The 11,082-nt window shown below is 44.4% G+C and overlaps 1 non-coding gene across 1 annotated transcript; it reads left to right on the plus strand.

Annotated features, from left to right (window-relative positions):
- Window positions 1–8,223: 8,223 nt before the first annotated feature.
- Window positions 8,224–8,338, plus strand: trnal-caa (transfer RNA leucine (anticodon CAA)). Its single transcript has 2 exons — window positions 8,224–8,261; window positions 8,293–8,338. It is a non-coding gene; the product is annotated as a tRNA-Leu (tRNA).
- Window positions 8,339–11,082: the final 2,744 nt, after the last annotated feature.

The following is an 11,082-nucleotide window of genomic DNA, read 5'->3' on the forward strand; positions in this document are numbered from 1 at the left end:
AAACCGGTTTGGTAGATCCCAGGGAAATGAGGAAGGGTCAAAGATGCTTCTAGACTTGCTGAGCTATTCCACCAACTTCCATTTTGTTCCAGGTGTGAGAGATTAGAAATGTTGCTTTTGCAGATAAGGATGAATGGTGAGGTCTTGCAAAAGAAGAACATTGTAGTCACAAGATTTCGTAGCAGAAGTTTATCAATAACCAGAGATTAGGTTCTGCAAAGGCGGCAGTTAGCACGACCAGAAATATTGTTTCTGCAGACAAGGACGTGATAGAGATAAGGGTGTTGTAGCAGAGGCTTATTTCTGCAAACCTGACGATTCGCATGTACAGCATGCCTAGCGCTCTTTAGGATAGCAAATAAGGATTGCAGTAAACAAGGGAATGGGGCCTTCGGCCGGCAGAAAAGGGAACAATAAACAAGGGCTGTCCGACAGGATGGGGAATGATAGGATAAGAGAAGACCAATGGGAGCAGGGAGGCATGATTCCGCAACTTGTAAACTGTATAAGAATGTTTAACATGCTTTGTAGTGTGTGCCTGTCTAGCAGACACCCTTTCTTGCAAGATCATACAGAATAAAACTATTTTGTTTCCAAGACTTTGTCTCAGGCTGAATTTGTGAGCAGGTACTGTTTCTCACACAGGGGAATGAGACTCCAGGATCCTCCTGTTGCAACTGTTCACACAGTAGTTTTTTAATTAATGTGTGGGATGTGGGTGTTCCTGGCTGGGCCAGCATTTCTTGCCCATCAGTAGTTGCCCTTGGGAAGGTGGTTGTGAGCTGCCTTCTTGAACTGCTGCAGTCCTCCTGATGTGTGGTGACCCGCAATGCTATTAGGGAGGGAATTCCAGGGGTTTGACCCAGCAAAAGTGAAGGAACGGTGATATATTTCCAAGTCAGGATGGTGAGTGATTTAGAGGGGAACGTGGAGGTGGTGATCTTCCCATATATCTGCTGCCCTTGTTCTTCCAGGTGGAAGTGGTTATGTGTTTGGAAGGTGCTGCCTGAGGATCTTTGGAGAATTTCTGCAGTCGAGACAAAATTCTGTGATGAGAGTCAAACCTGGGCAGGCGAAGAAGGGGCACTGAATAGTAACAGACTTAAGTTCAAACACAGGAGATTTGCTCAGCCAGTAATAGCACATAGTGTAACAGTCAGGGATGTGAAGTGAAGAGTGAGGGGACATAGTGCCACATGCTGCAGATGGAAAACTTTTATCGGAACAGGAGTAGACCATTCGGCCCCTCAAGCCTGTTCTGTCATTCAATTAGATCATTGCCTGATCTGTGGCTTAACTTTCAATTTCCAAAACCGACCAAACCTATCAATGAGGCTCCTGTGAAACAGACAAAGTGGATATTGAAAAAAAAATTACAAAAAAAATTGCAAATGCAGGAAATCAGAAACAAAAACAGAAATCGCTGGAAAAATTCAGCAGGCCCGGCAGCATCTATGAAAGAAATCCGAGTTACCCTTTCAGGTCCAGTGACCTTTTTTGAGTGACCAGATACAGTTGACCATTCCCTCTTTCCTGTAACACTCTCCGGAACAGGTGATGGTGTGAGGGCCATGAGGTTGCCAATAACTACTGAGAAAACAGCAGGGCATGCTAAATCAGAGAGAGAAAAAAAACATTTTGGTCTTTCACTTTTAAATCAATTGCACCAATTTATTCACTATTGTTCCAGAAACGGGACAAGAGACCAGAAAATCAACTCAATGCCATCGGGTCCGGGAACCATTGTTATTCTGACCTCTATGTGAATCCGTCCTATAACCATTAGTTTGATTCTGAACCATCCTCTGGGCAGTTAGAACGGATGATAAAAGCTTACTGAGCTTCTGATGGCATGATCCCATGAACAAACAAAAGGAATGTCCAATTACTGAAGTTACTTGTGAACCCACTAGTTTTTCTTCAAGCTGTATGACTGAGTGAATTTTCTCCCATACACAGAGTAGGTGAATGGCCTCTCCCCAGTGGGTATTTTCTCCTGTACAGTGAGGGTTGATGATGCCCTGAACCCAGCCCCACAGTGAGAGCACTTGAACGGTCTTCCTTCAGTGTGAGCATGTTGAAAGTACATCGCTTCCCCCTGAGCTTTTATGGCACTTCCCACAATCTGTACATTTAACTCTGTTCAGAGTGAACCTGTTGGGGTTTCAAAAGGCTGGATGACCGGGAGAAATCCTTCCCACACACCGAGCAGGTCAGTGGTCTCTCCCCAGTGTGGACCTATTGGTGTGCCAGCAGGTGGGATGGCTGAATGATTTCCTTACCACTCCCACACAAGGGAAACAGACCCTTTCCAGTGTGAAACCACTGTGAATGCCTTCTCACACATCAAGCAATTTAACAATTTCTTCCTGAGATGATTGCGCCGATGTGTTTGCAGCTTGTATGGGGAATTGTGACTCCTCTCACAGTCCCCACGGATCCACAGTTGGATGAAGGAAAATCCCAAGGCATTCTATATTTATGTGAGGAACAAGAAGATGGTCAGAGTAATGATGGTGCCTACCAGGGATAGTGGGAGGGAACTTGCGCTCAGAGTCAGACATGGTAGGGGAGGTCCTTGATGAATAGTTTGCTTCAGTATTCACCAGTGAGACGGGCCATAACATTTGTGAGGATAGCATGAAAAAGACAGATACGGTCAAACAGGTTGATGTTCGGAAGGAGGATGAAGCAAGGGAAAGAATGCTTTGCTTTTGGTGATGACTTTTGCGTCCTCACTGCCTCCTGGAGTAATACCAAATGATTGGAGGGTGGCAAATGTTATTCCCTTGTTCAAGAAAGGGAATAGGTATAATCCTGGGAATTACAGAAGAGTCAGTCATTCTGTGGTGGGCAAATTGGTGGAGAGGATTCGGACAGACAGTATTTATGATTATTTGGACATGCACAATTTGATTAGAAATAGTGTGGCTTTTTGAGGGGCATATCATGCCTCAGAAGCCTTACTGAATTCTTTGAGGATGTGGCAAATGACATTGATGAAGATCAAGCAATGGATGTGGTGCATATGGATTTTAGAGAAGCATTTGATTTGGTTCCCCAAGGTAGGCTCATTTAGAAAGCTAGGAGACATGGGATTCATGGAAATTTGGTTGTATGGGTACAGAATGGAAGCCAAAGGATTGTAATAGATGGAAATTATTCAGCCTGAAGCTTGGCGATCAGTGGTGTTCTGAAAGAATCTGTTCTGGGAACCCCACTCTTTGTGGTCTTCATAAATGACTTGGATGAGGAAGTGGAAAGATGGGTTAGTACGTTTGATGATGACACGAAGTTTGGTGGCATGGTGGGTAGTGTGGAGGGCTGTTGGAGTTTGCAATGGGTCATTGACAAGATGAAAAGCTGGGCAAAGAAGTGGCAGATGGCATTCAACCTGGAAAAGTGTGAAGTCATTCATTTTGAAAGGTTGAGTTTAAATACAGAATTTAGGGTCAACCTAATGTTCTTGCTAATGTGAAGAAACAGAGGGATGTTGGGGTCCACATCGATAGACCCGTCAAAGTTGCTACCCAAATTAATAGTGTTGTTGAGAAGGTGTATGGTATGTTGGCTTTCATTGGCAAGGGAATTGAGTTTAAAAGCCACAAGGATATATTGCAGTTGCTTAAAACACTCGTTAGACCACACTTGGAATATTGTGTTCAGTTCTGATCGTCTCATTATAGGAAGGATGCGAAAGCTTCTGTGTGGGTGCAGAGCAGATTTACTAGGATGCTGCCTGAACTGGAGGGCAGGTCTTATGAGGAAAGGTTGAGGGAGCTCGGGCTTTTCTCTTTGGAAAAAGGATGAGCTGTGACTTAATATAGGTAAATAAGATGATGAGAGACATCGATAGCATGGATACCCAGAGACCTATTCCCAGAGCAGAAGTGACTATTATGAGGGCGCATACATTTAAGGTGTTTGGAGGAAGGTATTGTGGTGATGTCAGAGGTAGGTTCTTTCCACAGAGAGTGGTGGGTGCATGGAATGCTCTGTCGGCGGTGGTATTCAAGTCAGATACATTCGGGACATTTAACCGAGTCTTGGACAGTTGCGAGGATGATCGTAAAATATAGAGAAAGCAGGGTAGTTTGATCTTAGAGTAGGATAATATTTTGGCACAACATTGTGGGTGGAAGAGCCTGTGCTGTACTCATCTGTGTTCTATGTGTTCAATTCAGCCAGCCTGCATACGTTTAGGCCATGGGAAGAAATAGAAGCACTGAGACGCAGACATGGTGAGAATGTGCAAACTCCATGCAGGCATCAGCTGAAGCTGAAATCGAAGCTGGGTCCGTTTTGCTGAATGGCCCCAAAAATGCTTGGGTCGGGTCCAGTAGGAAATTGAACCCTGGTCTCCTTCGTGAAAGGTGGGGAGACTGACCACAATGCTAATGAGAGCATCAGGTGCAAATGCCCCTTAAGCCCTTTACATGTGCACCAATCACATACAATCGCTTCAGTATCCAAATTCTATTCCTATTGCTTCGCCCATGCTCATCAATGCCACAGCATCACAAATTCACATCTGAATGCTTCTTAAAGTCATGAGGATCTCTGCGTCTAGGACACTTGCAGGCAGTGGCTTCCACATTCCAAACATCCACTGGCTAAAAGCGATTTTTTATAAATTTACTCAAAACTTCCTTCCGCTTACATTAAATCTATGGTCCCCGGTGGTTGATCCCTCCCTCAAGGGGAAGCATTTACATAGTCTACCCTCATTATTTTGTACATCTGCTCTGCTCTGAGGAAAACAACCACAGTCTATTCGATCTCGCTTCATAACGGAAACTCTTCAGCTGGGACAATATCCTGGTAAATCTCTTCAGCACAGTTTCTGTTGCTACCACATCCCACAATAATGTGAATTAATGAACTGCCCCCAATACTCTCGCTATAGCGAAATGAACAAATACAATGAATGTTGCAGAAAGCCACAGAAACTGGTCTTTTCCGATGCAGTCCATGTTGCTCATTATTGCCATGGGTCATTTTCCTAGGCCTGATGTTCCAATAATCACTGGTCCATGTCAGTAAAAGCTGCTCCATGAGTCTTGATCTTACCGTCCTAGTATCTAAATATTTCATCTGGTTTAGAGTTCCTGGTGGTGAGACAGGCCACGTTCACTCAGCAATGCAGACTGCAACAAGACAGAATGAACAATGTCAACGTGGAAATGGATGTTAGATTGTGCAGTGTCTCAGTGAAGTGGAAGGAGGGACGTAAAGGAGATTTAGTGATTGTGGGAGGGAGAAAATTCTCTAAGTGGTGGGTTTGAATTCTGACACATCAAATGCAGATATGTGAGAGAGCCGGGGTTGAGAAATGATTGTCACCACCTCAAAGAATATTTTCACGTAAAGATGTTTGATACTTGCTGCATTTCTGTGGCCCGTGGCACAAGGAGTAAAGCAAAATACAGCAAGCACCCACTGCCATGTCTCAGATTCGAACCGAGGTTGCTGTGGCCACAACACAGAGTACTAACCACAATACGACCACCGCACCACATGAGTTCGCTGGTGTGCAACAAGCAATAACTACAGTGGCAGAGGATATGTTAGGAACAGCACCAGATCGACAACTGGAATTCTTTCCAAGCAGTGCGCTGTATTGCGAGGATTCACAGAGGGCTCGCATCGGTAATTACGGTGCTACCAGAGACTGTGGAGATTCCATCAATGATTATATTGAAGGCTGAGATTGATAGATTTCTACGAAATATCAAAGACTCAGTGAAGAGTGCTGGCTCTTGTTGAAATGTACCTTTCAATAGTAATCTAGTTTAACATTGGATATTTCATCAGCTCCCTCACACAAGGAAGTAACCAGTGCTGCATACAACCATATAATCCCAGTTCCTGGGCCCTGAACCAGGGAAACTCAGTGACCCAGCCATGAAGATATAACCGGAAATGGGGGTGGCAATGAGCGTGCAGACATACGCTGTGATAATAGATGACGGGATAGTCTGTGCATTATGAGCCAAGGCAATGTGACAAAATTGAGATAGAGCCACGGGGATGATGTGCAGAAGGATGAAAGATGCAATGGTGAATCAGACAGTGACCATGGGGATACAGATAGAAGTGATGCAATCGGTGAGCATGAGGCCCTTCAATGGCCATAGAGGCGCGTGAAATGCCGAGTCTGTGGGTTCCACCCTCACCCGGAGCAGCTTCTATTGACATGGAGCAGGGATTATTGGGACCTCAAGCTGTATGAAAAGATGCACAGCAATTTTAATCTGAGGCAAAATAGTTTTTGGAAGCACAGTTGTTTGTGGGTTGAGTGAGGATCTGTCCATGAAAATGTCACAATTATAATGAAAAATGCTGCAAATATTCAATTCATCAAGAGAGAAATCTGTGCTGGGAGAAATAGAGGTAACGTCTTTCCTCTCTTAGTTTTGTCATATGGCTGACCCTGCACTGGGGTGAATTGTGGGAAGGGCTTTTTTTCGCTCATTTCATATTATTCAATTTCATGCAAACATGCACAGGTCACTGAAGTCATCTAAACTTCCGGATGTTGTGATTAGGTTTGGGTTTACCTCAGGTTATGGAGGAAAAGCAGGAAAGCGGAGTTGACATTTATCAGATCAGCAGCGATCTCATTGAATGGCTGAGCAGACTCGATCTGGTGAATTGTAGCTTCCTGACGACAAATGGCAGTGAAACTCACTGCGTCACAAAGGGGAGACAATTGAATTGAAGTAGCGACTGTGATTATCTTTGCTGGTTGTTTACATTGTGAATGTTCCCCTTACTGCTGATGTCCCTGCTAACAACACAACACAAAGGTGAGTAGCCTGACTGAGCAGTGACGGCTAAGGCACCTTTCCCCTCTTTAAGCGGCTGGAACATGGACCCTGATGTTCTCGGGGACAGGAACTGACATTGAAAGGATCGCAGACAGAGCTGCACTACCTTTGCATTGTCACCATCAGGAAGAATAAAACTTGATCCTCTGACCGGGAATCGAACCCGGCTGCGGCAGTGAAAGCGCCGAATCCTAACCACGAGACCACCAGGGATAGCGGTGGATATGTGTGCATCGTTTCTTAATGGCACAACTTCTGGCTTTTTTTTCTTTCTACGACAGTTGTTTCTCCTGCAAAATGACTGAATCATCGTGTTTTTACAGCACAGAAAGGGGCTCAACGACCCAGTTTTCAGCCTTGGCCCATAGCCTTGTGTGCTACGGGGCAATAGGCCGGCTGTTTGAGATGTTCACGTTCCCTTGGGGAAGTGGACCACATTTTCATGCTCAGAAGGTAACACACAGACACATTTCCCAGAAGGTGACAAAGGCCTCAGCAGGGACCAACGCCCAGAAAGTAGGATTTCACCCATTTGGGTTCTATAGTCCCATTTCACACTTCAAAACCAGAATCTGACGACAGCAAAGAAATAAAGCATTCGGCCGCTCCCCTCTCTGTGTTTGTCCCCCATTGTTTCCTTGTCAACCTGCAGTTTACAATACCTCACCTCACCTGACTGCTCGCCTGCGGGGGAAATGACATTGGCATAATTTCAGACAATATTGAATGTCCTCTTTTAGATGATGGATGCCGCAGTTGTACAAACATTCTCATCTCCTCCAGTTAGAAGTAAACTCATGGCCGGTGGTTTACAAGAACATTGCTTTCAGTACTGCACTATAGAGCGAAGGCTGTGCCCTGTAAGGTAGGGCTTCATGCATTAGAAGCTGCAATGTAATAGATGGCAGGGTAGTCTGTGCATTATTAACCAAGACAATGCGACAACACCGTGATGGAGCCAAGGGGATCATGTGCAGAAGGATGAGAGACACAATGCTGAATCAGGCAGTGGCCAGGGTGATAGAGATATACGTCTTCCCTCACAGTCTGCTGATTAGGATTCAGTGCCGTCACTGCCATGGCGTGTTCATGGTTAAAATTTACAATAATAACTCTGAAATATTGACTGACCATTAGAAGTAGAATTTTGTCATAGGCCAGGCAGTATCGCTTCAATCTATATCCCAGTTCTACATCAGCAATGTCAGCTGCATTTGCCTGACGTTCAATTTGTTTCAGACAAGAACAAGGGGGAGGTTGGGAAAAGTGAAGGGCAACGGTGGTTTGTGAGAGGTGACTGTGGGCCTAATGGAGCCAGGCTCAGTGTGGCTGCTGAAGACTGGCTTTTCCTGTTTACCCTGGTATACAGATCACTCTGGAGCAGCCAAGGTGTGTCAGGATGGCCGAGTGGTCTAAGGCGCCAGACTCAAGGAATAGATTCCTTCCACTGTAAAGCTGGGTGTTCTGGTCTCCACCTGGAGGCGTGGGTTCGAATCCCACTTCTGACAATGACTGCCCCTTTGTTTGCCGACCTTTGCAAACATCACTGAGCTTCACTGTCTCGATGGGTTCTATCTGTTTTTAAGCAAAATTTGCTCTGGTCAGTTTTGCACCTTTGTATTAACATGATGCAGTTTTGGAGGAGAAAGAGACAGCTCAGCCCATCAAATCTGCTCTGCTATTAAATGAGCGGATAATCCTGAACTGCACTTTCTTGGATTTCCCGATAAACATTGATACCCTTGCAGCTCAAAATCTTTCGAGCTCAGCCTTAAATGTACTTTGTGGCCCAGCTCTGACAATCCTCTTCTGTAAAAGAATCCATTAATTCACAACCATCTGAGAGAATAAACTTCACCTCGACCCTGCCTTAAATGTGTGACCTCCATTCTGATATTAAACACTCCCTTCCTAGACGGCCCCAGAAGGGAACGAACCTTTCTTCATCCAATCCGTAACATCGCCAATAACACCTGTATGTTTCAATAAAGAGCATTTTTGTAGTACTGTTTCTGAGCTAATGAAAGTGATGTATTTCAATGTTTCTTCCCATTTAATTCACCTCTGATGTGAAGCTCTCACTGATTGTGATAGAGATTATCATTGTCACTGAGGAGGCAGTGCTGGGCAAGGTAACGGGGCTAACAGTGGACATGGGGGTCTCTTGGCCCTGATTAACTGCATCCCATGATACTAAAAGGGGCGATGGGGGACATAGCAAATGCACTGTTAATTATTTACCAAAATTCACTGGACTCTGGGATGGATCCCGCAGATTGATAACAGCCAATGTGACGTCACTGTTTAAAAAAGGAAATAGGCAAAAAGCCGGTAACATTGGTCCAGTTAGCATAAATTCGGCACTGGGGAAAATGATTGTATCTATGCTCAAGGAAGAAATAGCAAGACATCTGGATATAAATTTTCCCACTGGTGTTCATGAGTTCATGAAGGGCAGGTCTTGCTGAATTAATTTGGTGAAATTCTTTGAGGACATTACCTGCAATGTGGACAATGGGGGACCTGTGGATGTGGTGTATCTTGATTTCCAGAAGGCAAGTGACAAGGTGTCACATCAAAGGCTGCTACATCAGATAAAGTTGCAGCATATTACAGGTAATGTATTGGCTTGGATAGAGGATTGGTTGACCAGTAGAAAACAAAGAGTAGGGGTCAATGGGTGTTTTTCTCATTGGTGTTCAGTGGCTCATGGCGTGCCTCAGGGATGAGTGCTGGGACCACAATTGTTTACAATTTACACAGATGATTTGGAATTGGGGACTAAGCGCTGTGTGTCAAAATTTGCAGATGACACTAAGACGAGTATAGGGCAAAGTGTGCAGAAGACACGAAACGTCTGCAGAGGAATAAAGATAGTCTAAGTGGGTGAGCAAAGTCCTGGCAGATGGAGTACAATGTTGATAAGTGTGAGGTCATCTATTTTGGTAGGAATAACGCAAAATGGACTATGTTTTAAATGATAAAAAATGCAGCACGCTGCTGTGCAGAGGGACTTGGGCGTCCTTGTGCATGAATCGCTAAAAGTAGGATTGCAGGTGCAGCAGGGAATTAAAAAGGCAAAGGGAATTTTGGTGAAAGGGAGAAACTGATCTGCAGCCAAAATGGTACAAAAGAAAAAGTCAGAAGCAGTGTCAGTGAGAAAAGATACAAGAGTCTGAAGTGCCCTTCCTGGTGGTGCAGTGGTTAGGATTCGGTGCTTTCACTACCGCAGGCTGGGCTCCGTTTGTGGTCAGGGAATGGGAGTTCTATTCTGCTCGTTTATTGTGATGACTGATTTTCAGGAGCAGGAAAGAAGCTCTGGAGCTGGTAGATGGGCTGGTTTGTCCCAGAAATTATTCAAGTTAACAGAAGTCAATGAACTGCAGATGCTGAAAGTCTGAAAGAGAAACAGGAATTGACTGAGAAACTCTGCAGGTCTGGCAGCATCTGTAGAGCAGAAGAGAGGTAACCTTTCAGGCCCACAGATCGTTAGTTGGAACTAGATTAGTTATGCATTTCAATCATGTCATCTTAGGCAAAGTTATCAGGTTTATCTGTCAAATCGGGATATTTATCAAAATTTCTCTCTCTGAGTGGCTGACAATTGTTAATTGTTACAGTTCACAAAACAGCAACAAACAAAACTGCCAGTTGGGTTAGGCTCAGGTAACTGGAGTGGGAGCAGAGGAATAATAATGCATTGAGTTTAAACACAAGAAGCAAGCCATTTCAGCTTTCAGGAACCAAGCAACTGCCACTACTTACAAGAGGTTTAGACAAGATACTGTCAATCTAAGCCATAGGTACCTGTAGGACTCAAACCACAGCTATGCTGATTGTTAGAAAGGCACATTAGCCAACTACGCCACAGCACCACACAAGCTGCTTCAGCACCACACAAGCTGATTCAGCTCCAATCCATATGTTCATGAACTTAAACACCCAAACACAGAAATGTTTTTTCTATCTCACTGTTAATCAGTGAGAATTTAAGTCAAACACCATTTTTTTTAAAGACAGACAGCTCAAAGCTGAACATTTCCAGTGAAAATGCACAGAAAGATACAGTCTCGTCTTACACTGCTTTAAAACCGATATTTTCACAATTTAAACTGGCGGGATAAAGCGGATGTGTTCATCCTCTCTGCACACATTAACCACGTTAATACACACAGACGAAACCTCGCAAGCTGCATTCAATCCTCTTCTCCCTGCTCAAGGAAAGATGAAAGTGTTTACAGAGAAGTTGCCA

Source organism: Stegostoma tigrinum, chromosome 11 (genome assembly GCF_030684315.1).
Source record: "Stegostoma tigrinum isolate sSteTig4 chromosome 11, sSteTig4.hap1, whole genome shotgun sequence".
NCBI lineage: Eukaryota > Metazoa > Chordata > Chondrichthyes > Orectolobiformes > Stegostomatidae > Stegostoma > Stegostoma tigrinum.